The following is a 27,114-nucleotide window of genomic DNA, read 5'->3' as shown; positions in this document are numbered from 1 at the left end:
CATCTGTGTTCCCTATGGAGAAGGACGATGTCAGCATAGAAATCAGGCAGGGGGATTGTGATATACTTGAACAAATTAGTATTGAGAGGGAGGAGGTACTAGCGGCTTTAACGCGCTTAAAAGTGGATAAATCCCCAGGCCCAGACGAGATGTATCCCAGGCTGCTGTGTGAGGCAAGGGAGGAGATTGCAGGGGTTCTGACACAAATTTTCAGAACCACTCTGTCCGCAGGGGCGGTGCCAGAGGACTGGAGAACAGCTAACGTAGTACCATTATTCCAGAAGGGTAGTAGGGATAAACCAGGGAATTACAGGCCAGTGAGCCTAACATCAGTGGCAGGGAAATTATTGGAAAAATTCTGAGGGACAGAATTAATCTCCACTTGGAGAGGCAAGGATTAATCAAGGATAGTCAGGATGGCTTTGTCAGGGGGAGATCATGTCTGACCAATTTGATTGAATTTTTCGAGGGGGTGACTAGGTGTGTGGATGAGGGTAGTGCAGTTGATATGGTCTACATGGACTTCAGTAAGGCTTTTGATAAAGACTCGCATGGGAGACTGGCCAAGAAGGTAAGAGCCCATGGGATCCAGGGCAACTTGGCATATTCGATCCAAAATTGGCTTAGTGACAGGAGGCAGAGGGTGATGTTCGAAGGTTGTTTTTGTGACTGCAAGCCCGTGTCCAGTGGTGTACCGCAGAGATCGGTGCTAGGTTTGTAGTGTACATTAATGATATATATATGAATGTGGGAGGTATGATCAGTAAGTTCGCAGATGACACGAAAATTAGTGGAGTGTTAAATAGCGAGGAGGGAAGCCTCAGGCCACAGGACGATATAGATGGGTTGGTGAGATGGGCAGAACAGTGGCAAATGGAATTTAACTCTGAAAAGTGTGAGGTGATGCATTTTGGGAGGACTAACAAGGCAAGGAATACACAATGAATGGTAGGACCCTAGGAAGTACAGAGGATCAGAGGGACCTTGGTGTGCATGTACATAGATCCCTGAAGGCAGCAGGACTGGTAGATAAGGTGGTTAAAAAGGCATATGGGATACTTGCCTTCATTAGCTGAGGCATAGAATATAAGAGAGTTGGGATAATGGGTTTGTTCTCCAATTGGCAGGATGTGATTAGTGGTGCCCTCAGAGATCTGTCCTGGGGCCTCAGCTTTTCACTGTGTTTATCAATGACTTAGATGAAGGAATGGAGAGTTGTATATCCAGGTTTGCTGCTGACCCTAAGTTAGGTGGCACAGTAAATAATGCAGATAGGATTGACAGTTCCAAAGACACATTGACAGATTAAGCGAGTAGGAAAAACTGCAGCAGATGGACTTCAGTGTGGGGAAATGTGAGCTCATCCACTTTGGAGCTAAGAAAGATCAGAATATTTTCTCAATGGTGACAAGCTAGAAACTGTGGAGGAGCAAAGAGATTTAGGGGACCATGTACAGAAATCACTAAATCTAGTGGACAGGTACAGTAAATAATGAAAGAGGCTAATGGATTGTTTGCCTTGATCTCAATGGGGCTGGAATACAAAGGGTAGGCGTTATGTTACAGTTGTATAAAGCTCTGGTTAAACCACATCTGGAGTAGTGTGTTCAGTTCTGGGCACCGCACCTCAGAAAGGATATATTGGTCTTGCAGCGGGTGCAGCGTTGATTCATTAGAATGATTCCTGGGCTAAAAGGGTTAAATTATGAAGACAGGTTACGTACACTAGGCTTGTATTGCCCTGGATATAGAAGATTAAGGGGTGACCTAATTGAGGTGATTAAGATGATTAAAGGATTTGATAGGGTAGATAGAGATAAACTATTTCCTCTGGTGGGGGAGTCCAGAACAAGGGGGCATCAGCTTGAAATTAGAGCTAGGCCATTCAGGGGTGATGTCAGAAAGCACTTCTTCACACAAAGGTTGGTGGAAATCTGGAACTCTCTCCCCCAATAAGATGTTGAGGCTAGGCCAAATAAAAATTTCAAAACTGAGATTGATAGATTTTTGTTTGGCAAGGGTATTAAGGGTTACAGAACCAAGGTGGGTGGATGGAGTTGAGATACAGATCAGCCATGACCTAATTGAATGACGGAACATGTTCCTATGTTCCTACCTATGTTCCTATTAAGGGGCAATCGTGGATTTCTGCTGGCACTTATGTGCCAAATGTTCATTTTTTGTTGCTTCCAAGACCATTACGGGATTCCAATGGGTTTCCCCCTAACTGAGGGATGCCAGACAGTCAGGCTGCAATGCAGGTGTTCTGTGCCCACTTGCACTGTCCTGCACCCCTGTTCTGCTATTATGACTTTGCCAGCATTGCTACATTGATTATATATGAGCTAAAAATGTAAGTTAGATACACATAAGATGGGCTTTGATGATTCTGTTCTCTTACAGCAACACACTGAAGGATTGCTTGAAAGCAAAACTTGGCCAGCTTCAATGCCAATTCACGTGGGGCCCACAGAAAGACAGTATTGACTTGGACGACATGAAGTATAGATTACAAGATTTAATACAGGCTGATGTGAAATATCAGGCCATGCCTTACAATGAACATAAGAACATAAGAAGTAGGAGCAGGAGTAGGCCATACGGCTCCTCGGGCCTGCTCCGCCATTCAATAGGATCATGGCTGATCCGAACCTAGACTCACGTCCACTTCCCTGCCCGCTCCCCGTAACCCCTAATTCCCTTATCAGCTAGGAAACTGTCCATCTCCATTTTAAATTTATTTAATGTCGCAGCTTCCACAGCTCTCTGAGGTAGCAAATTCCATAGATTTACCACCCTCTGAGTGAAGAAGTTTCTCCTCATCTCAGATTTTGAAGGGGCAGCCCCTTACTCTAAGATTATGCCCACTAGTTCTAGTCTCACCCATCAGTGGAAACATCCTCCCCGCATCCACCCGATCAAGCCCCCTCACAATCTTATATGTTTCGATAAGATCGCCTCTCATTCTTCTGAATTCCAATGAGTAGAGGCCCAACCTACTCAACCTTTCCTCATAAGTCAACTCCCTAATCTCCGGAATCAACCGAGTGAACCTTCTCTGAGCTGCCTCGAGAGCAAATATATATTTTCTTAAATATGGAAACCAAAACTGTACGCAGTATTCCAGGTGTGGCCTCACCAGTACCCTATATAACTGAAGCAAGACTTCCCTGCTTTTATACTCCATCCCCCTTGCAATAAAAGCCAAGATTCCATTGGCCTTCCTGATCACCTGCTGTACCTGCATACTAACCTTCTGTGTTTCATGCACCAGGACCCCCAGATCACTTTGTACTGTAGCACTTTGCAGTTTCTCTCCATTTAGATAATAACTTGCTCTTTGATTTTTTCTGCCAAAGTGCATAACCTCACACTTTCCAACATTATATTGTATCTGCCAAATCTCTGCCCACTCACTTAGCCTGTCTATGTCCTTTTGCAGGTTTTTTATGTCCTCCTCACTCACTGCTTTCCCTCCCATCTTTGTATCGTCGGCAAACTTGGATACGTTGCACTTGGTCCCATCCTCCAAATCGTTAATATAGGTTTTAAAGAGTTGGGGTCCCAGCACTGACCCCTGCGGAACACCACTAGTTACTGATTGCCAACCCGAGAATGAACCATTTATCCCAACTCTCTGTTTTCTGTTAGATAGCCAATCTTCCACCCATGCCAGTATATTACCCCCAATCCCGTGATTTTTTTTATCTTGTGCTTTTGTAAACTTTCTGCAAGGCAACTGTGAAAAGGCAATTCAAAACTTAAAGGAAGCTGAAAAGATTCTGAGGGAGAATCACGAACATGAATTTGAAAGAAGGAGCTTCATCACCTATGGAAACTATGCCTGGGTATATTATCACATGGGACAAGTGACAGAGGCCTAGTCCTACCTCGACAAGCTGGAGATGATCTGTAAACGATTTATTAATGGCTCTCGGTATACAGCACTGATACCTGAAGTATGCGGAGAGAAGGGTTGGTCAGTGTTGAGTTCTGCTAGTCAATACTATGAAGAGGCATAGGAATGTTTTGATAAACATGGAGGAAGATCCTGATAACACTGAATGGAATGCTGGTTATGCAACTGCTCTGTTTCGTCTGTGATGTATCCGTGTATAATAAGACACAGACTGCAGGAGAACGGTACAACAGGTGTTTACTCAACGTGGCTCACATTGGAACTGATCTGTACAGATTACTACTCAGTGCTATAGACAGGTGTGGTCACTGCCGGTACTGCAGTATACATGAGCTGTAAAAGATAGTTCCCCCCTTAAAGGTACATACATTACAATTCCTCCCCTTTTAGATTACCAGTACCATAACACTCATTTAACAATTAAATATCAAACTAATTACAATTAACACTGTTGGAGGAAATTTTGGTACTAAAGGACTTTGCAAAGCTCGTCGGGATACTTGACATTTGTTACAGGCTAAAACTGGACCTTGAGCTACCCTGGGATGAGTAGTGCCAGCTGCATCCTGTTTTGTACTTCGGTTATTTTGCAAGGACAGACAGTCTGCTATTGTTTTATTTTCTGCTTATCATATCTCACGGTGAAAGGTCCGAAGAAGTTTTAGTTCTGCTGAGCATTGTTTTTCTGCTGAGCCTTGTTTAAAATATTTTACTGCTACACTGTCATGAGGCATTTCTGTGATTAATCCGCTTAACCTTTCATTTGTGTATAAAGGTAAATGCATTTAGAGTGTTAAACGAGAAGCTTGGCGGTTGCACAGGGGTGCATAGCACTTCTCCCAGAGCGCTCTGCAAATAAAAGTGTACTCTCACATTTCAATTATACCACAGTCATCTGAGTCTTATTACTCTATTAAGCTGAGGTTGGGTATACGTCGACCTTGTATATCACTTGGTCCGTTCAGGCTCCAACTCAGCGGTAACAAATTGGCGCTGCGAGCAGGGTCACCGAGTGCTCAAACACCCTGATCAAGTGCTAACATGCTCGAGTGATCCAAAGAACAAAGTAAGTGGGCCATTGGAATGTAAGAAAACACTATGTGGTTCTAGACATTTGAACGTCTGCATTTATTAAGTTTTTGTCTCAGGAATACTTAGGTGAAGGCTTAGGTTGAGCTTGGGAATTTCGGCAAAGGAGTCCGGACAGACTTTGCCACGAGCACGTGACGACACCCATCGCTGAAGGTAAAACGGGGGTTTCGGAGACCGTGATTTAGGGAGCAACTGATGTCGGGTAAGAACCTTAAGAGGGGGCCTCCGGGCTCCCTCATTTACAGTTACATGACAGATAGATATTCGTTAATTGAGAAAATGCAGAGGGACGGATGGGATGTATCACAGACATTAGAAGCACAAAGAAAGTGGCTAGATAAGCAAAAGAAAGAAAGGACCAAGAAGGTAGGGGTACTCTTGGTCCATCAACTGACTGGATTAATAGAACAGGTTGAGAAAGTGCAAGAATTAATCAAAGCTAAAAATCAGGAAAATGCAGAACTAAAAAAGAAGATAGAAATTTTGGAAAGCATTAATAAAGAACAAGAAAGGACATTAGCGTACCAAGGGGGATGGTCCAGACAATGGAATAATGAACCTCTTCCCCCGTACGTCCCTCTAGGACCAAGTGCCCCTGGGATAGAGGAAAGGAACCTTAAAAAATGCTGGAATTTCAGTTTGTGTGAAAGTGTGTGTTAAAGTGTGACTGTTTTTCTGACTATGAATGTTTAAGAAGTTATAGTATTTTTGTTTGAAAAGTCTGTCTTTAAAAGAAAGATTCTGTTATGTATGTTTTAGCTCCACCCACTTCTCTGTGTTAAAAGTGCTTAAAAATGTTTGTCTTGTCTTGGATTTTGGAAGTTTTAAGAATGTGCGAATAAGATTGTGCCCCAAGAGAAAAAATCTTTGAACTACAATTTAAATTAAGCTGGTGTGTAAAAACTGAGAAGAACAACAAAAAGTTTGTTTAACAAAAGATTAAGTTTCAGCCTAAGATTTAACCTTGGAGTCGTGGTTGCTATGGTGAAATCTTCCAAAGCAGTTTGATTTGTTTAAATGTGAAAAACTAATTTTTCTCCAGTTATATTCAATGTTTTTACAGTGTTTTGGAAAGACATCTGAAGAAAGGACAATAAGAAAATTAATATGACGTAATTTACTGTTTTCTGCAAGAGTGTGCTATTTTGTTTTATTTGTCTGTTCATAGTTTTACAAAAGATGGGCTTCTGCCTTAAAGTTACAGTTGCCAATGTGCTTGGAAGAAAAAATTAATTTGAATGTTTACAAGATCTGGAATAAATTGGAGTTGTGAGGTTAATTAACCTATTAAGACCAGACTTTCATTGTGGCCACGGTGAAATTCTGGTTGGTGTGAATTTGTGTAGACCGAATTGAATAATACTTAGCTTGTGAATTTTGCTCAAATCCCGTCTTTGTCCATATTACCTCCGTGTTCATGTTTAGTTAAAGTGTGAAAACACAACTGTCTTTCGATAGGGAAAGTTCTTTTTGATTTACGTGAATTGACGCAGTTGCGTGCATTTGATAATGTGTTGCTCCACCTTCTTAGAATCCTGCAAAGGAGTTAACCCAACTTTAGTATGAAGTTTAAAGATATTTGGACGTTAAATAATTTAAGTTTCTTAATTTTAAGTTAATATTTCCCCAGTGACAGAAGGAATTTATGATTTGATAACTTAACCTTGGGCTCTAAGCAGAGTCACAATGGAGTCTCTTCTTTCTTTTTGTTATATGGAAGTTACCTTGTAAACTAATTGCAGCACTTCTGTCACTAATGTTAAAACACTGTGTAAGCTACCTAGCCTGAGAATTACTTGTTTCTGAAATTGGAAATGGAGGATAAATTGATAGAAATGAAATTGAACATTGATAAAACCTGCTGGTACAATAATACTGCTGTTTGGATTTTGGGATAATTTTGAAATGACGAAATGGACTCAGGCAATATATATATTGGGTTACTTTTGGGAAAATAAAATATCCTCTAAAATAATGATAAATAAAAAGTGTTAATAACTTGGATCAAGTGAGAACGTTTGAGCTATGTTTTCTATCTTAAATATTGTACTGGACAGTAAAGTTTCTCCAGGACTCATGAATGAGATATGAATGATAATTAAAGGAAAGTGATTGAGAGTGTAAGATGTAGTTAAGAATAATAAAAAACCTGCCGAGTGTGTGCTCATTCATCTTCAGTGTACTGTCCCTTTAAAAGCCTGTGCTTCCCTCTTCGAGGTCACAGGCTGCGCGCTTTCTCTCTCTCTCTCTCTCTCTCTCTCGCGATCATGACTGCAGCTAGAAGTTGTGATTGAAGTTGCATGGTTCGTGTGTGTGTCAACTAATGTGCAATGAATTATGAAATGAGAATGTACCCGATGGCTGAGAAATCGGCTAAAGATGCGAAAGTAGCTGTGGATAAAGTAGAGCAGGATATGTTAATTACGAAACAAGCTTTTGAACAATTGCCATACGATGAAGCATCAGAGTATGATGAAATTATCACTCAAACGTTGGTGAGATTGGGGGAATTATTGGTTTCAGCTCAGTCTCGGCAACAGCGGTGGATTGTTAAATAGATACAAAATTCATTTTGAACCATTTGTCAAGGGAAGGGTATGTTGTATCAAAAGCAAAGATTCAATTTTGCAAAAAGTGTGTCACGTATTAAGGGCACATTCTGACACCAGATGAAAAAGTCCTGCTCTCAGAAAGGATCCAAACAATATCCCAACATCCGGAACCTACCACTAAAAGAGGAATACGAGCATTTTTAGGATTAATAAATTTCTGCAGGACAGATGGATACCAGAAATCACTAAACTCCGAGCCACCAGAAACCGGACAACCGGTTTGACCCCTTATGAACTAATGACAGGACGAGCGATGCAATTACCTGAAGGCATCATAACAGGTGGGGCCGACGTAGGCCCATTAAAAGATAAATTAAGACGATACGTTTTGGAATTAGGCACTCAGTTAAAAGAGATGCGCAAAGAAGTCCGAGACCACCAAAGAGAGCGAGATGAGGAGTTACGGCTCAATATGCTCCCCGAGGTACCCCCAGCGGGAACAAAGGTCATGGTAAAGATGTTGCCTGCAAAACCAGGTTTCGCTCCAAAATGGAGCGGGCCGTATGAAGTTATAATTAGTGGAGACACCTGTGCCTGTCTGGACATAAGAGGGAAGGGGGTTTGGAAACATTGGACTCAACTGAAGGTTAATGAGAAAAGGGCGGGCTCAGTCGAGCCCAAACCATCAATACAGGAAGAAAATCCCGGGGATGGTAATATCAGTAGAGAACCTCAGCAAAGGGAAGATGAGTCTAGTGGGATACAATGAACAAAAGGAGGGTGTGTGTGTGTAGCAAATTACTAATGACACATCCTTTGTACTTGTCTTACAGATCAATAACGGCTGATTAATGTATGATTCTTTGATCTGTGTGCCTGTGTGGGCATTTGTTTTGTGGCTTATTGCATCATTTGTGCTTATGTGCTTTTACTTAAACGTGTTAATACAAGAGTGTTATCGGGAGGGCCAAAGAAAGATTAAAATAACACCAGAACAACAGTATTTAATAAAAGATGAGGAGGGAGACCGTAATATGTTTAGTTGCGATAATATGCATTGTTACGGTAGCCGGGGGGAAGACCGCTACGTAAGTGGGAATTACATGTAAATACTTATATATATATATACTTATATATATATGTCATATGAGTATGCTAAGGAAAAGGGACAGTCCAGCTGTTGGGTCTGTAGTCACATAGTAAAGGAGGAATTCCGTTGAGAGCCATCCCGTTCAATGCCTCAGAGATGGCGGAATGGGTCATGCGCCAGAACGTCAGCGGCGACTATAAAGATTCATACAACCAGGAGGGTGACAGAGACAAATGGAAGTCGGCAGGTTATGACCTAACCATTTTCCAGGGGTGGTACCAGCCTAATTATAATCGGAATAGGCAGCCTCCATTCTTAATCATTACTAATACTTCAGGGGCTGGTAGGCCGGAGGGGCCAATATGTTTAACGAAGAATGTGTCCGGAGGCACAGAAGTAGGACGCAGTAACTGTTTCCAAGAAATTAATATAACAAAATGCAACCTCACCGAAGGCTGTGGCCAAGGTTTCTTCCAATTAAATCATATCGGAACCCCCAATAAAACAACTGGGGGACCATGGGAAGGGGAGGAAATCAGATGGAGGTGGAGGATTCGTAAGTCACTGGGCGACAATCTAACCGCATATAATAGGACCTATTTTATATGTGGTCACAGAGCCTACCCGTGGCTCCCCCGGTCTTGGACTGGATCTTGTGATTTGGGATATGTGCTACCATATGTTTACCATCTGTCCTCCCTAACTGACCACCGTCACTATCGAGCCAAACGCGACATTACAGAAACCGAACGGTATTTCGCCATTTTATTCCCTCCTTATGGGACAGGCAGAGCCATAAAAGAAATCCAGCTTGTCGCGTCATTGTTAGAAAAGGTAGCTAATGACACCGAGGAGGCACTGGCATGAATAAGTGATGAGATGACGGCGATACGAACGGTTGCCTTACAGAACCGGATGGCATTAGACTACCTGTTAGCGGAGCAGGGGGGGTACATGTGCCTTGATAGGGCAGGAATGTTGTACCTATATCCCAGATAGCCCCGAGAATATCACAAACTTAGTAGCCCACATGAGGGATGAAGTGAAGAAACTCCATACCAATCCCGGGCAGGGATGGTTGGACTGGCTAGGACTAACGGGATGGGGCCCCTGGATAATGCATGTGCTGGTCATTATTGTCGTGATATGTGTTGCAATATGCTGTCTGTTAACCATCTTAAAAACTTGTTGCAAAATGGCAATGACACAGTTAATGCCAGTCAGTATGATAGACGAGCTATTGCCTGAAGAACAGCAAACGGAGGACAAAATTAATCCGGCCGACTCCCCCTTAAGTCAGTGGTTGTAAGATCGACACTGTGAAGAAAGAAAATTGGTGGTTGCCTGGAGCAAGAGGATCGTGCTCCAGGACCAAAAGGAGGGTTTGTTGGAGGAAATTTCGGTACTAAAGGACTTTGCAAAGCTCGTCGGGATACTTGACATTCGTTACAGGCTAAAACTGGACCTTGAGCTACCCTGGGATGAGTAGTGCCAGCTGCATCCTGTTTTGTACTTCGGTTATCTTGCAAGGACAGACAGTCTGCTATTGTTTTATTTTCTGCTTATCATATCTCACGGTGAAAGGTCCGAAGAAGTCTTAGTTCTGCTGAGCATTGTTTTTCTGCTGAACCTTGTTTAAAATATTTTACTGCAACACTGTCATGAGGCATTCCTGTGATTAATCCGCTTAACCTTTCATTTGTGTATAAAGGTAAACGCATTTAGAGTGTTAAACGAGAAGCTTGGCGGTTGCACAGGGGTGCATAGCACTTCTCCCAGAGCGCTCTGCAAATAAAAGTGTACCCTCACATTTCAATTATACCACAGTCGTCTGAGTCTTATTACTCTATTAAGCTGAGGTTGGGTATACGTCGACCTTGTATATCACTTGGTCAGTTCAGGCTCCAACTCAGCGGTAACAACACTTTTAACATGCAACATTAGCTGAAAATAGTCTATTTATATATTCAGTCTTTGGGGAGGCTTCCTGGTCATTTCTGGATAGCGCCTTTCCCGAGTGTCTTGCTCTTGGTGCGGAGGCGATTCTGGTCCCCTGTCATTGGTTGGTTCATCAGCTTCCGATGCTACTGTTTCTGGGGTAGATGCGACCTGTACGTTGGGTTCATCACCAGGTACATATGGGCGAGGCATGGGGTTGACTTGTTCCTGTGACTCTAGGATCTGGTCAGCATGGAGTCTCACGATGCTCTCCCCAACGTCCACTGTGTACATTAGTGGGCCCTGCCATGTGCATATCGTTCCTGGCTACAATTTTTCTGTTCAGTAGTCGCGGGCCAAGACTGGTTGCCCTACATTGAAGCTCCTTGTTGGCTTCTCATGGATGTGCTGGAATTGCTTACTCTCAACATCTCTTTGTACGTTTGGTCTGAGCAAATCCAGGTGAGATCTTAACCTTCAGTTAAAGAACATCATGGCTGGGACCTGGTTGGTGACTGCATGTGTCGCATTCTGGTAGGCAAACAGGAAATTGTCCACCTTGTGCTGCAGCGGAATGTTGTCATTGTACATAGCCTTTATTGCCTTCTTAAAGGTCTGAACAAACCTCTCAGCCAATCCATTTGTGGCTGGATGATACGGGGCGGATGTGTAATGCCTTACCCCATTCTTTTTCAAGAACCTCCGGAACTCTTCGGACACAAACTGTGGTCCGTTGTCGGGGCCAATCTGTTCTGGCAAGCCATTCCTGGCAAAAATGGTCCGTAGGACTGCAATAGTTTTCTCTGTGGTGGTGGAGGACATTTTGATGACCTCAGGCCATTTCGAGTGCGCATCCACGGCTATTAAAAACATTGAGTCCATGAATGGACCAGCAAAATCAATATGCACCCATTGCCATGGAGATGAGGGCCACTCCCATGGGTGTAGAGGGGCCTGTGGTGGTGCATTTTGGACTTTCTGGCATCCTGAGCAGCTCTTGGTCAGGTCCTCAATTTGTTTATCGATTCCCGGTCACCACACATAAGCCCTGGCTAGGCTTTTCATTTTTACCCCTCCCAGATGACACTCATGAAGCTCATTGAGCAGTCTATCCCTTAACTTGGGTGCAATTACCACTCGGGATCCACACATCAAGGCCCCCCGGCACACTGACAGCTGTTCTCTCCTTGTTGAGAATGCTGGCAACGGTGAGTCGCCATGTGCTAGCCATCCCTTCACCGTCAAATCATATACCCGAGACAGTGTCGGGTCATTTCGGGTTTCCTTTTCAATACAAGCGCTAGTTACTGGTAGGTATTCAACTATAGTCGAATGGAATATTTCGACAGGATCCACTGCTGGTGCTTCCTCTGCAGTAGGCAGTGGCAGGCGTGATAGCCCATCAGCATTTCCATGCTGTTTCGTGCCCTTATAGTCAATCTCATAGTGGTGCGCCCCTAGAAAATGTGACCATCTTTGTAGTCATTGCGCAGTCATCACCGGAACGCCCTTCTTCGGATTAAAAATGGAAACAAGAGGCTGGTGATCAGTCAGCAAGGTAAATTTCTGCCCGTGCAGATAGTGATTGAACTTTTTCACTCCCCACACTAGGCTGAGGGCCTCCCTGTCAATCTGGGCGTAGTTACGCTCGGCTGAGGTTAGTGATCGTGACGCAACGGCTATTGGCCTCTCTGAGCCGTCCGAGAATTTGTGCGACAGCACCGCTCCAATGCCGTAGGGTGACGCATCACATGCCAACCGAATTGGTAATGCTGGGTTGTAATGGGCCAATACCTCTTTCAATGTGATTAGTGTTTTGCTCTTCTGGAAAGCTCGTCTACATTCGTCACTCCACTTTCATGGCACCCCAGTTTGCAGTAGGGTGTTCAGTGGGTGTAGTATTGTAGACAAATTTGGCAAGAACTTATGGTAGTAGATTATCAGGCCGAGGAACGACCTCAGTTGTGACACATTTTCCGGTGCTGGAGCCTTGACTACTGCCTCAATCTTCTCTGGGGACTTATGTAACCCCTCTTTATCGATAACATGGCCACAATATTAGATCAGTTTTCTAAAAAAAACTCGCATTTGGGGCGGTTAGCTTGGAGCCCATATTCCTGCAATCTAGTGAGCACCTGCTCCAGGTTGTCAAGGTGATCACTGTCATTTTAGCCCGTGACCAGGATGTCATCCAAATATCACTAGGTCCCTGGGATCCCTTGCAGGACTTGTTCCATTGCCCTCTGCCAAATAGCCGGAGCTGATGCTACCCCGAATACCAGCCGGTTGTATTGGTAGAGACCTTTATGGGTGTTGATTGTGAGGTATTTTTTTGATGCTTCTTCTACCTCCATTTGCAGATATGCCTGGGCCAGATCAATCTTAGTGAAGCGTTTCCCTCCAGATAGCGAGGCGAAAATATCTTCAATCCGCGGAAGTGGATATTGTACAGTGTGAAGGATCGGGTTCACTGTTACCTTAAAGTCCCCACAGATGCGAACCTTCCTTGGTACCCCAGGCGTGCTGCTCAACGACTTTTTCTTCACAAGGACGATGGGTGTAGCCCACTCGCTCCAGTCTACCTTGGACAGTATACCTGAATGTTCCAGACTCTCCAGCTCTGCTTCGACGGCTGGGCGGTTTGCATAAGGTCTGGCCTTAAAAAATTTTGGGCTTGCATTTTCTTCAATTTTAATTGTCGCTGTCATGCCTTTTAGTGTTCCAAGTCCTTGCTGGAACACTTCTTTCGCGTCAGTTAGGATCTTTGACAGTCAGCCAGGTGTGACGTCGTCATCCTTTTTGTCAGCCACAGTCAGCGCCTGTATGGAATGCCAATCCTGTTGTATTTTCCAGATCCATTCACGTCCCAGTAATGGTGGTCCTCCATCTTGCAATGCATACAGGTCTAGTTTTGGTGTTTCCTTACCGTTATATATAACGGTCACCCTTATTTTTCCTTTGGGGTAGACTTTTTGCCCCGTGTACATCTTCAAAATAATTGTTGTGTCTCTCAAGGGTATGTGTGAGAATAGCCGCTCATAGTCCCGTCGGTTTATGACTATTAGGGCTGATCCTGTGTCCAATTCCATCTTTACCTGGACTCCTGCTATTTGAGAGTGACCCAAATGGTTCGGTGATCCTCCGTTGTGATCACATTATGTAGTTTCAGACAACTCAGTTCCCTGCTTTCGGAGTCGTTATCACTCTTTTGTTCGTCTGAACTATTCTCCGTCATATTATGTACCTTCTTGTACTTTTCTTTGGTAGGTTTCTTATTGCTGGTTTTCTTTCCCGACCTGCAGACTCGTGCTATGTGTCCTACTTTTCCACACTGTCTGCACACTTTGTCTTTGAACCAGCAATCATTCTGGTCGTGTGTTGTTCTGCCGCAGCGATAGCTCTTCTCTGTTCCATATGACATTTCGTTTGTGCCATATTCTTGCCGTCTCTGTTGTATCTCTGCAGCGCTCTGTGCTGCTGCTTCATATGATACCACAATGCTGAAAGCCTTTTCCAGCGTAAGGTCCTTATCAGATAAAAGCCGTTTCTGGGTTCCTTCACTTTGAAGCCCACACACAAACTTGTCCCTTAAGGTATCTGCCAGTCCCGCTCCAAACTGGCAGTGTTTCGATAGTTTGCACAGTTCTGTTAAATAATCAGCATTGCTTTCATCCTTATGCTGGTTCCGTTTGTGAAACTTGAATCATTCTGCTATCAGCAGTGGTGTGGGGTTTAAATGTTCCTGTAGTATCGTTACTATGTCTTCAAAACTTTTTTCCATTGGCTTCGTTGGGGTTACTAGATTTCGTAATAAACCATGCGTTTTTGCCCCCATTAAATTTAACAATACCGACGCTTTCTTGTCATCTGACACCTCATTTGCCTTGCAGTATACCTCTATTCGTTCGACATATGTATTCCAATCTTCGACTTCATTGTCAAATGCGGTGATACTGCCACTCTTCAGCATTTTGGGTGTGGCTTAAAATGGCGTCTCCCAATGGCTTAAAATAGCATGTCCCGCGCTTTCCTTCCTCCCCCGCTGCTGCCAACGCCGCTCCTGGCGGTTCTCGTGGCAATGGCGGCGCTCCCTCTCCCTCTCTCCCTCTCTTCAATGCTGCTCGGCTCCTGAACACCGGCTGCGCCCTGTGCGCTCTGCCCTCTCTCTCTCTCCCCCGTCGATGCTGCTCGGCCCTTTGCTATGCCGCTCGGTCAGGCTCTAGCCCGCCGCTGTCCGGGAAGGGTCTGTGCACTGCCTGTTGCCAGCCCGTTTCGCTGGACCACCTCGACTGGAAAGCCAAGCCTGGCTCTCGATAGCCTCCCCCACAATTCTCGAGTCTCTGCTGGATGACTGGGCGGTTGCCCATGGTCGACGCCCGAGTCTCTGGCCTTGACCTCCAATCCACTGATCTCCAGGAACGAATCCCCGGGAGGTGATGCAGAGTTGCAGGTAGGTTCGAACTTGCCTTGTCGCCAATGTTGTGTCCGTGTATAATAAGACACAGACTGCAGGAGAACGGTACAACAGGTGTTTACTCAACGTGGCTCACACTGGAACTGATCTGTACAGATTACTACTCAGTGCTATATACAGGTGTGGTCACTGCCGGTACTGCAGTATACATGAGCTGTAAAAGATAGTTCCCCCCTTAAACGTATATACATTACAGTCTGGAAGGATATTCTTGTGCCCCAGAGAGCCGTGAACCCAGTCAATCAATGAAGCAGTTGCGACGTGTGCTGGAGCTTGATCCAGATGACTCTGTTGCCATGGTGATGTTAGCTCTAAAACTACAAGAGTTCAATCAAAAGGAGGAAGCTCTCACATTAGTTGAACAAGCATTGCAGAAGTCCCCTGACATTCCATATGTAACTCGTTATGCAGCAAAATTTTTGAGAAGAGGAGATGTGGAAAAAGCTGTGGAGCTGTTGAAGAAAGCATTAGAAATTAGCCCAAACTCTACCTTCTTACACCACCAAATAGGTCTGTGTTACAGAAACAAACTATTTCAACTGATCAACAATCCAGGCAGCAAAAACCTTCGCAATCCTGCTTTTCAACAGAGAGCCGAGTTGATCAAACTATGCAAGTACTATTTTGAAAAGGCATTTGAACAGAAGCCATCATTTGTTTTTGCACAACTGGATTTTGCAGGAATCTGTTCATTAAATGGAGAATATCTCAAAGCAGAGGAGATCTACAGCAATCTACTGCAATTAGAGGATAATCGCCCTGATAATAAGCAGGCAGTATATTTGCAGGCTGGGTTATTTGAATTGTGTCACAAAAGATCTGAATCAAAGGCCATCACACATTTTCTGGAAGGACTTAAAATCCAACATGGTTCAAAAGGTTAGGAATTGTGTCGCGAAAGCTTGAGAAACATTTCAACAAAACAAATTGACAGGAATCCCAGAGACAGCAAGGCCTTTGGTGTATTTGGGTTACTACACCAGCTGGGCAGGGAGAAGTGTGAAGCTATTGAGTGCTTTGAAAAGGCCTTGGATTTTGATCGTGACAATGAAGAATATCTAAGTGCTCTTTGTGAATTACGCCTTTCTATCTAGGTCAACGCTGACTTTCCCAGCTGAAACTACACACAGCGGGGTAGAGTTTCTGCTTCGGGCGCAATCGGTAACTTAGGCGCAAATTATGTTTGAAATTGCACTAGATAGGTTACAGTTGAAGTTTCCGCTAGAATGTATTTGCATAATCACAAACATAAAACCTTCAATGAACCAGTCCAATCGATCAGTGTAATAAAATGTAATCAGTTCCTTTTCTTTCAATTTAAAAATATTCATTGATGTATTTAAGAGTGATGACTTGGTGCAGTTTTATTAATACAGCTGAAAGTGGATTTACCACAAAAAAATAAGCATTTTTAATAGAAGTGTCCAGCATTTCACCGGTGAGAAACCTGATGTAAAATGACTGAAAATGACTTTAAAAAGTTGTACTGAACCATTTATTAGTTTCATTGTTGTCAGTTTGTAAGTAAATTAAAATATTTTATTTGTAATAAAGGAAACTCATTTAAACAGCACCTAAATATCCAGAATTCTCTATTAACCGGCAAAATTCATACTCCAAAAACAACACCTCAATAACCGCTAATGTTACCGAGTCCGAGTCCAAGTCTCCTGCGGTGACCGAGTTAGTCAGTGGGGGTAGTTTTCCAAACTGCCACTACTCGGCTTCTTCGCGCTGTCGGAAGTCTGAACACCTCAATAACAGGAGTCTGACTCTCCCGCGCTGCCGGTAGTCTCTTCCGATCTGCCATTTTTCTGTTTACTGTATAAGTTTTGTTTTACTGTTAAGTAATTTAAGAGTTATGGATTACCCTCAACTGGCAGCACTGTACTTAATCAAGCATCTTCCACTGTCCATTTAACACAACATGTGAGTACCCAATTACTGTATACTGCACATTTCTTGATTTTTTAAATTTTTGTTTGTTAAAAATAGCTTCGGTAGATAACCCTCTCCGTCATCCAGAATTTTTAATGAACCGGCACCATCCCGGTCCCGTCGGTGCCGGATGCCAAAGAGTTTCCTGTACTTTTAAATCATGCCCACTAGTGCCTGGGTGCCTAAGAAAACAAGCTCAATTTGAAAACCCTCCTCAAACAGCCACAAACAGAAGCAATCAGCGGAAACTCACCATCCTCAGGATTCCGATCTGGGGGCGTGGCCAGTTTTGGAGGTGGGGCCGGCTTCGGTGGAATGATTTTTAAACCAGCGTTAAAGATCATGGAAAACTCGAGTTACACTTCACATAAATCATGTCCGAGTTTCCGTGATCTTTTGTGCTGGTTCGGCCGATTTCACCCGGATTGTACGGATAAAACTAACACAAATTAGCGAAAACTCTAACCCAGTATTTGAAAGATGCACTGATGCTCGCTGATCTATGGACAAGTTTGGCAGGATACTCATCTGACTTAACTTGTTTAATATAGACTGTTAGTACTTTCATTCCAAGCAGCCTTTACTTTGTAAACACATAAATATTTGTGAGTACAGTCTCCACCGATTTGCCCGCTATGCGTGATGGCCATTAGCCTGAATAAGATTATTATCTCTCTTTCTCTCTGCAATGAACCACCCGGTTAATAATCAAGCTTTGTAGCTGCTGATACAGATTTTCCAATGAGAAATGTGTACGAAAGGCTGATATTTAGAGATATTTAGTAGGCGAGAATCATAAATGTATAAATTCAAGTGTAGCCATTGACTAACTAATATTATCCATAATTATTCCTGGGTAACTAAAATGCTAAAGCTCGTTCAAAATGTAGCTGCAAAGACAGTCTAAAGCAGTTTTGACTAAGCTTTGATAACAAACAGCCACAGGCTGCGAGTGAAGGTTAAATTGTTAAATGACATATCCTAACACTAAGTAGAAATTAGAGTTCGCTTAACAAAACTGATTGCAAACAATAATTAGTATAAGGACATAAACTGAGAGAGATCATGGGAGTTAAGGTATTTATCTGGTAGATTGAAGTAAGACAGTCTGGATACCGTCAAGCCTAGGGAGACAGTGCTGATATGGGCCCTTGGTAGAGAGAGGCCTTGTACCGCTTGTACCAGGAGAGGCAGAAATGAAAGAGATAAAGTGAATTCCAATGGGGTGAAACACGACAAACAAGATAACAAGACAGCAGGATAGGGTTGTGGAAAAGTACTGTAAAAGGGAGTGGCCAAGATGCTAGCCTTAGTCTGAGTGACAGTGGTATTTTGACCATTAGAACCAATTAAAGAAGGTGATTTTGTTAAAGACCATATATGGACACTGGCCAAACCAACTTATGATAAGAAATGGGTTAAAACCTTGATACTTGAAAAAAAACTTCACACAGACTTACTGCGAGATCAAAGGAACAGACTTAAGATGACGTCATCTATGTCCGAGAGGTTCCCGAGACCAAGGGCTGTGAACTACTCGTCAAAACTATCGCCTATTGTTAAGTATATTACATTGTAAGCTTAATAATTCTTGACCTATTGCTCAAATATGCTGGCTGCTGCCTATTGGTGTCTTGTCCAAGAACTCTGAGAGATCATTAAATCTTACAAATGTTAATTTGCTGTACTATCAGAGACTGAGTGTTAAAATAACCAATAAAAAGAAACTGTAGCTATGATTTTATTTGTGTCATTGATCTGTGCTAATGCTGACAGTGTCGCTCATAGTCCATAATTAGAGTTGGTGAACTGTACCAGTTATGTATGGAACATTGGGGGAGAAATTTGGTATCACCCCGTTTGGGGCGCTATTATCGGCCGGGCGCAAAGTTTAGCGCTCGTCGCTAATTATCGCTTCCGACTGCAAAATTGGCCCTGGAGGTGATTTGAGAGATAAATCAGACGCTACACACCTCTCTTAAGGTGCTAACGTCGAGAAGTGAGGCGTTACCTCAGAGCGCTGGCGAAGCTCAGGTGATGTCAGTTAGCAATGGAACACAGACAGACTGGCGCCGGCCAGTTCTTAAAGGCAAGGGTCCATGTTGCTAGCCAGCCACACTCTGCTCATTGCAGCCTTGAATCTTGGCCTGGAGAGACCTCTAAAGCAATTGTGCTGGAACCACTAATGGATAGGCCCAGGGAACGAGCTCAGCGCTTCAGCAACCAGGCCTTGTTGGCTCTGGTTGGCGCTGTGGAGCGGCGATGGGCACTGCTCTACCCACAGAGTGGCAGGAGGCCATTGCCAAGTGAATACAGAAGAGTCTGGAAGGAGGTGGCTCAGCACGTCTCCTCGAGGAACCTGGTGCCGAGGACCCACACCCAAAGTCGTAAGAAGTTCAACGACCTAACTCGGGTGAGTGGCTGCTTTTCAATACCTCTACATCCCTCCATCTCAACTTCACTCCGTGCCCAGAGGGTTTAAAAACCTCAAATTCCCAGCACTCATCCAAGACCTATGGCCATCTCATAAAACACACACGCACATTCCAAACCTTGCATACATTAAGGGCTATTCAACTATAGGAGGCACATCAGGCAAGCACATGGCTGCATACATTAAGGGCTATTCAACTATGTGCGGGCACATCAGGCAATCACATGGCTGCATACATTAAGGGCTATTCAACTATGGGAGCCACATCAGGGATGCAAACTGCTGCATACATTAAGGGCTATTCAACTATGGGAGGCACATCAGGTAAGCACATGGCTGCATATTCACTCAGACGCCATCCTTTTTCTTGCAGGCCAAGCTCTCTCATAACTGGTGGCAGCAGCAATGCATGGGAGGAGGACCGGCTGACCTACACACCCTCATCAATTTGGAGGTGCACGTGCACAGGATCATTGCCAGCCAGGTCATAGGTGCCATGGCCGCTGGAGAGGTCGAGCTAAAGCCACTCTTGTACCTCCCTACTTTCAGAAAGTGAACCACCAGCTGACCAGCCTGTCTCTCAAACTACCAGTGGCAGCAACGCCCCAGGCGAGGAGGAAGAGGAAGCCGGAGCCTCACCATCTGCGCCTCGCGAGGGAGCCCATTCCGAAACTGGAACCACGCCTTCCCTGCAGAGGAGCAGGGGCATAGGGTCTGATGAGGGTAAAGCTCCTGGACCAAGCGGGCTGCAGCAACACCATGGGGGTAGGGAAGCTCGGGGGCCAGCTCCCCGGAGGTTGAGGAGGCAAGCGAGTCCTGCTGCACAGGACTCAGATGAGGACCGCGCCATAGCGGCCATGAATAGCCAGGCCTTGAGCATGCACACTGAGCTCATGGGTGCAATGGCAAGGGTGCCCGAAAGCATGGGTGGACTGGCTAGGAGTGTGGAGCTGTCCACTGCAGCACAGGCCGACACAACGCAATGGCTTAGTGCTGCAATTCAATCATTGGCTGGTGCCATCCAGTCTCAGACTGCCCTCATGCAGTCTCAGATTGATGTCACACAAGCACTGACTGCTGCCATCCTCGCTGGGTCGGCCACATTGCCCCAGGGCTCTAGTGGTGCCGCAGCAGGCCAGCAATCTGTGCTCGAGCAAATTGCTCTGGATGCTGAAGTACTGCCCAGTGGGAGTGCCAGTGTGGCAGTCGAGCAGGAAGGTGCTGTCCTCTCTCAGGATGACAGCATTCCTGCTCCCACCACTGCCACGTCCCCATTGCACTTGCCATGGCCTGCAACACAGCCAACCCAGACTGTTGCCGTCCATGCAGAGTTGGTGTTGTCTGCAGCCGGGCCCTCCAGGCCCAGGGCTGGTTGAGGGCATCCTTCAAGGGCATCTGCAGTCTCTGGAACTGACATTCAGCAGTTTTCCACCAGCCTTGCTGCAGCCACTGGGGCCCCATTACGGAGGATCAGTAGGGTGGGAAGGGGGGAGGTGCACAGGGGATGGAGATCACCCTCGAAGGGCAAACAGTAGGAGGCCTAAAGAAATGGTGAGAATGTTTATGGTAAAGGTCGAGGTTCGTGTGATTACATTTGTTTACTGTTTTGCCGTTTTTCTCCATCTTGTGAGAGTGAGTTCTGTTAGTTCATGATTTGTTGTGTTGGTTCTAATTGTTTGTCCTAAATAAATGACACACACACAATTTGTTAAATAAAAAAGTTTTTGTATTCAAAATTTACATTTTTGGTCTTTGGAATCATTCCAGCTTTGGCCAGCAGGTTGCTTTCCATGATGTTGTTCTTCATGCCAGAAGCCATCTTCTGAGTAGGGGCCTAGAAGCGGCTTCTTATCAGCCGTTCATGGACGGCCCTTGCACTGACAACATTGTGCGCCTCCCTCCCACATTGGTGCTGCTTCTGATCCTCATCCTCATCCTCCTCCTCATCCTCCTCCCCCTCCTCCTCATCCTCCTCCTCCTCTTCCTCCTCCTCATCCTCCTCAGGTGGTGCACCAATCCCTGGTGGCATTGGCTGGGTCCTCAGGATTGCCAGGTTGTGAAGCATGCAGCACACAACTATGAACAGCGAGACTCGCTCAGGAGAGTACTGCAGGGCTCCTCCTGAGTGGTCCAGACAGCAGAACCATTGCTTCAGCACGCCGATCGTCTGCTCAGTTATGTTTCTCGTGGCGATATGGCTCTCATTATACCACAGCTTGGCAGGGGTTTTGGGGTTACGGAGTGGTGTCATCAGCCAGGCGCAGAGTGGATAACCCTTGTCCCTGACGAGCCATCCACTTGGGTGATGCAGTGCCTTGAAAACATGTGGCACACCAGTCTGGTGCAGGATGAAAGCATCATGGCTGCTGCCAGGATAGCGGGAATTGATGGCGAATATGAGCTGTGTGTGGTCACAGACCAACTGTACATTTAAGGAGTGGTAGCCCTTGCGGTTTTGGAATACCTCTGCATTTTCATGCGGTGCCCGCAATGCCACATGCATGCAGTCAATGGCGCCCTGCACCATGAAAAAGCCTGCTATCCTAGCAAAGACACATGTGCATTCATGCTATTTGTCCTGGGTCATGGGGAAAGAGATGTACTGGTGTCTCCTTTTATACAGGGCATTTGTCACCACCCGGATACAACAATGGACAGCTAACTGGGAGATATTGGCATTGTCCCCAGTAGCTGCTTGAAAGGAGCCGCTGGCATAAAAATTCAGAGCCAATGTCACCTTCACTGCCACTGACAGAGTCATCCTGGTCCTGAGTTGAGGCTGCAGATCTGGTTGCAGCAGGTGGCGGAGATCGGTGACCACCTACATGCTGAAGCGCAGCCTGCACAAGTACTGCTCCTCAGACAAATGAAGGTATGAGAACTGCTCCCTGAATACCCTGGGAGAGTAAGGTCTCCTGTGTAGAGACCCGTTGGCCCTCCTCCCTCAGGCCATGTTTGCCACTCTCTCTCTGTGTCTCTGTTGCCTCCGATTCTGCAGGTGCAGGACGACGCCCCGATTCAGTGCAGCCCCCATAGTCTCTTCTAAATCACTGGAATGAAGGTCAAATCAAAATGAACCTACAAAGTGCTGCTCAGCACCCAAAACTCCTTCACACAGCGTTGAATCTCTCCAGAAGCCTCTCTCTCTCTCAGAATGCGTGGTGCAAAAACTTCACCGACAAGAAAAGGCAGGAAGCGTCCGCCTTTAAATAGCGCTCCCCCAGCCCCTTCCCAACTGCAAAACGTTCCGTCTACCTGTTGTTGCTAGTGGCAGGTGGAAAGGCAGGGGGTACAACTCAATATCCGGTCCAGGGCGCTACCGGGGCGTTGCACGCTCGACTGATGTCAAGATCTGTGGGTGGAGGAGATTGTGGCGGTAGTGTTTAGCGCCGCCACAAAATGTCTGGTCAATTTCGCGAGCAGCGCTAACATTGCTGCGCTTGGGTGCTACCTTCCTAGCGCCCCATTAGCGCACCCTGGATGCGCTAATGGGAGGCGCTAAGCAACCACATTTTTTCCCCATTCAGTCCAGCCTTTAACACAGGCAGCAAACTTAACAGCTGTTGATTGTGAAGTGAAACAAGGCCCTTGCACTGGTCGCTGTAGCCATAGTGATATTAGAGAAAGTTTAGGAAGGAATGGTTGGGAAGGTCCAGAGGATTCAGACAATGGAAGAACCTAACATTGGGAGAGGCTGCAGAGGCCTCACACCACCCTTAGACCTATTGGAAAAACAGCACCTGGAAGGGTTCAGCCTTTCTGTGGAGGTATTGCCTTGGGTATGTGCAATGCTGGAAATTGCTTTTAAGGTAGTTGAGGTGCTACACAGACACCTGGGGGGTTAAATTGGAAAGCCCCGAAGACGGGCGCAGGGATCGCGAAGTGCGATTAACCCACGCCCGTTGATTGCAAGCCAACTTCGTGCTGCCTGCTCATTTGAATGATCTCTGCGTCCAACCAGCGCTAACTGCGCTGTTCATTGGCTGGGCGCATCAGCAGGGGGCAATAGAGTGAGCACCACTTAAAGTTAGCCTGCACTGCTTTAAGCTAACCTGCACCTCTTAAAGCGGTGAGGCATTGTGGCTGGAGCAGGTGCTGGGAGCTGTGGTTAAAGTGAATCTGCCCTGGGAAAGAGTGAGAAGTGGCCAAGGTCAGTGAATGCATCTTCAAATGCCATATCTTAGCAACTGCAACACTAGCCTCACACACTGCTCAATTCACCACACCCCCATCACTCACCTACCAACAATCTCTATCAATCAGGCCGCATACCTAACATTTATAGCTTCATCTCACCCTCACACACTTAACACTGCCGCAATCCTCACACCCACATCTCACACCTTGCACACGCTGCCAGCTATTCAACCAACAGTCACATCAACCAAACAGATTGCACGAGACTCACTGATACACTCCCCTCTCTCTTGCTGGACAAGGTGGTGCACAACCAGAGGCTGCAGGAGCCAACTGGAGGTGGACAGGTATGCCTGCATGTCCTCACACCCATGGAGGAGATGGTGCTAGTCTTTATTGGAATGACCAATGCTGAGGCAGTGGCCAGGGGCTGAAACCATCCAAGATGGTGGCAAACTCAGTTCACACATTTGTGGACACAACCATGATGCAGCACCTGATGGTCAATGTCATAGCTTACATTGCAGCACAAGCAGCAGCCACCCAACGTCTGAGTGCTGCAGCCGAAGGTCAGTCAGCTGAGACTGCTGCCATCGTGGCTGTGGATTACTGTGTGCAAAGGGGCTTGCAGGGGGTTACAGCAGTCGAGCAAGCTGTCCTCCAACAGATGGCTGTGAATGCTGAGGCACCACCCCAGGGGAGTGGCAGTGGCTCCATGGAGCACAAACCTGCTGTCCTCTCTCAGGAAGAAAGCATTCTCCCACCCCTGCCACTCCACCAGTGCCCTAGGTGTTGCCCGTCAGCCAGCCAGCCCAGACTGCTGCCGCCTATACCGAGATGGTACAGTCTGCAGCCGGGCCTTCTATGCCCAGAGCAGCTTGAGGTTGTCCTCCAACGCCAACTGGAGTCTTCCCCACTGAAAGTCAGCAGCCTTTCAGCAGTCATGTTGCAGCAACTGGTAGAACTTCGTAGAAGCACTAGGACAGGAAAAGGCACATAGAAGACCGGCAATTAGGGAATGTACAAGGATGATTAGTTCACGTTTGTATGGAATATGGCATGATTTGATTCATAAATTTGGTTTGGAATGTTTATTTTGTGGTGGCTATTATTTTTGCATTGTGGCCAAGCAGATGCTGTGATGGTCAGTGACAGAGGGAAGGTAAAGTGTGGGACTGTTGGTGGAATTGAGAATTGGGGTTGTGGTTACTGGTCTCGCACTCAGATGAGTTCTTCACGGACAGCCTGGGCAGAAAGTGACTGTCTAGGTGCCTCCTCCCTTCCTCTTCCTCCTTTTCCTCTTCTTTCTCATCCTCCTCCTCCTCCTGCTCCTCAGCTGCTCGCTTATAGCTGGTGGCAGGCGCTGTGCCCTCATGATGATGAGGTTGTGCAGCATGCCGCAGGCCACCATGATTCTTGAGACCCGCTCTGCTGAGTACTGCAGGGCTCCTCCAGAACGGTCCAGGCAGCGGAAGTGTAATTTCAGCATGCTAGCGGTCTGCTCCAGCACATTTCATGTGGCAGCATGGCTTTCGTTGTAAGCATGTTACACACCGGAGTCACCAACGATGTCATCAGTGGATTGCCCTTGGCGCCCAGTAGCCACCCTTTGGTTTGCCATTTGGGCTCAAATGCAGCTGGCACAGCGGACTGCTGCAGAATGAAGGCTTCAGGACTGCTGCCAGGCTACCGGGCGTTAACGTGCATGATTCGCTGCCTGTGGTCCTACACCAGCTGAACGCTGAGGGAGTGGAATCCCTTTTGGTTCTGGTATGGGGCCGAGTTGACATGTGGAGCCCACAAAGCAATGTACGTGCAATCAATGGCACCCTGCACCATGGGGAAGCCTGCAATACTAGCGAAGCCACGTGCCCGCTCTGCCTGCTTGTCTCTGGCAAGAGAGAATGAAATGTAATCAGCTCTCTTTGAATAGAGAACCTCAGTGATCTCCCCTATGCAACAATAGGTGGAAAACTGTGAGATGTTGCAAGTATCTCCAGCTCCAGCCTGGAAGGAGCCAAACACATAAATGTTCATCACCACAGTCACCTTCACATCCAATGGTAATGCGATCCTTGCCCTGCTCTGAGGTTGCAGTTGTGGCTGCAGCAGGTGGCAGGTTTCAGTGAGGACGTATTTACTGAAGCGCAGACGTCTCACACATTGTTTCTCGCTGAGGTTCAGGTAGGAGAATTGCTCCCCGAACACATTGGGTGGATCTTGTCTCCTGCTGAGGGCCCTTCTTCCCCTCCTCCTCCTCCCTCTTCCAGCAGATTGTCCTGCTCTGCGTGGCCTCTGTTCGTTCCCCAAGTTATGCTGCATTCCATGGGGAATGCCTACTAGTACCCATATCTGGGAGCGACTGGTTTGTGCAGAAGCCTTGAAGTCATTCCTTCAGCACCTGCCACACCACTCTCTGTAGACTTTTTCAATTTAAAACAACTCTAGAAAGCATTAAACACTTGTAGAATCGTAGCAACAGTCAAAAGAAATCAACCAGTAAATAACCTGTAAGTAGTTGATGGTCCCTTTAAATAGCACTGGTGGGGACTCCTTCCTGCTGCTGAATGCGTGTTCAGCTGTGCGAGGTTAAGAGAGAGCGTTGGTTGGACCGTGGAGTTCCAAAACGGCAAATCTGGTGTCATTATCTGCCTGCTCTGCATACTTCCGGTGGACGTTCACTGCGTGCGCACTAACGCCTGCACCTATATGGCGTCCGGCGGGATTCACCTCACAAGTGTGCGCGCATGCCACGGATGCCATTTTAAAGCTCTAAGGGCAGTTGTAGTGCCCAACAAATGGGCGCTAACGAGCCCAATTTCTCATCTTAATTGCCTTTCATTTTCCAGCCTTTGAGATGGTGACCTGCACCAGCCCTGTAAGGAACATTCAGACCATCCTCTAACACTGGCAATTCAATTTACAGCTCTTTGTTTGTGGAGTGAAACATGGCACATGTGTCAGGAGGTGGCAGACATCTGCAGCATCCTAGAAGAAGACCTGCTCCCTGCTGGACCTGGTGGCCACACGTCACCAGTGGCTGTGAAAGTGACCACCGCCCTCAATTTTTTGCTTCCGAGTCATTTCAAAGTGCTGCCGGAGACATTTCCAGGATCTCCCAGTTGGCTGCACATCAATGGGTTGTTTTTCAGGGCCAGCAATTATATCAATTTCGCCTCTGATAAAGTTAGTCAGTATTGGCGGCCACTCAGGTTTGTGTCTCTGGCTGGCTTCCCACAGGTGCAAGGCATCATCAACTGCACACGCATGACAATCTGCGCACCCCCACCAGGAGTACTTTTAAACCGCAAGGGGATCCATTCCATCAATGTGCAGCTGGTGTCGTACCACAAGAAAAGGTTTATGCAGGTTTGCGCCAGATTCCCGGGGAGCTGCCATAATGCTTTCATCCTTGAGCCGTCTAAGCTCTCTGACCTCTTTGGACCTGCAGCAGATTTAAGGGGTGACTATTAGAAGACAAAGGATACACCCATCAAACTTGGCTGATGACACCCGTGAGAAATCCAAGAGCACTATAAT

General features: G+C 46.1%; 1 long non-coding RNA gene and 1 pseudogene across 1 annotated transcript; both read left to right on the top strand.

Moving 5' to 3' along the window:
* The first annotated feature begins 5,221 nt into the window (after positions 1–5,221).
* LOC147081988 (uncharacterized) lies at positions 5,222–10,474 on the top strand. The gene is made up of 2 exons (XR_015076340.1): positions 5,222–7,506; positions 8,397–10,474. It is a non-coding gene; the product is annotated as an uncharacterized LOC147081988 (long non-coding RNA).
* A 4,770-nt stretch (positions 10,475–15,244) lies between these two features.
* On the top strand, positions 15,245–16,719 carry LOC147081987 (interferon-induced protein with tetratricopeptide repeats 5 pseudogene; annotated as a pseudogene).
* The last annotated feature ends 10,395 nt before the right edge of the window (positions 16,720–27,114 follow it).

Source organism: Somniosus microcephalus, unplaced genomic scaffold, assembly GCF_052327205.1.
Source record: "Somniosus microcephalus isolate GS21.2 unplaced genomic scaffold, FLI_Smic_1.0 scaffold251, whole genome shotgun sequence".
NCBI classification, from domain to species: Eukaryota; Metazoa; Chordata; class Chondrichthyes; order Squaliformes; family Somniosidae; genus Somniosus; species Somniosus microcephalus.
The sequence above is the reverse complement of the archived record's forward strand: the minus strand, read 5'-3'. Positions and strand labels throughout refer to the sequence as shown.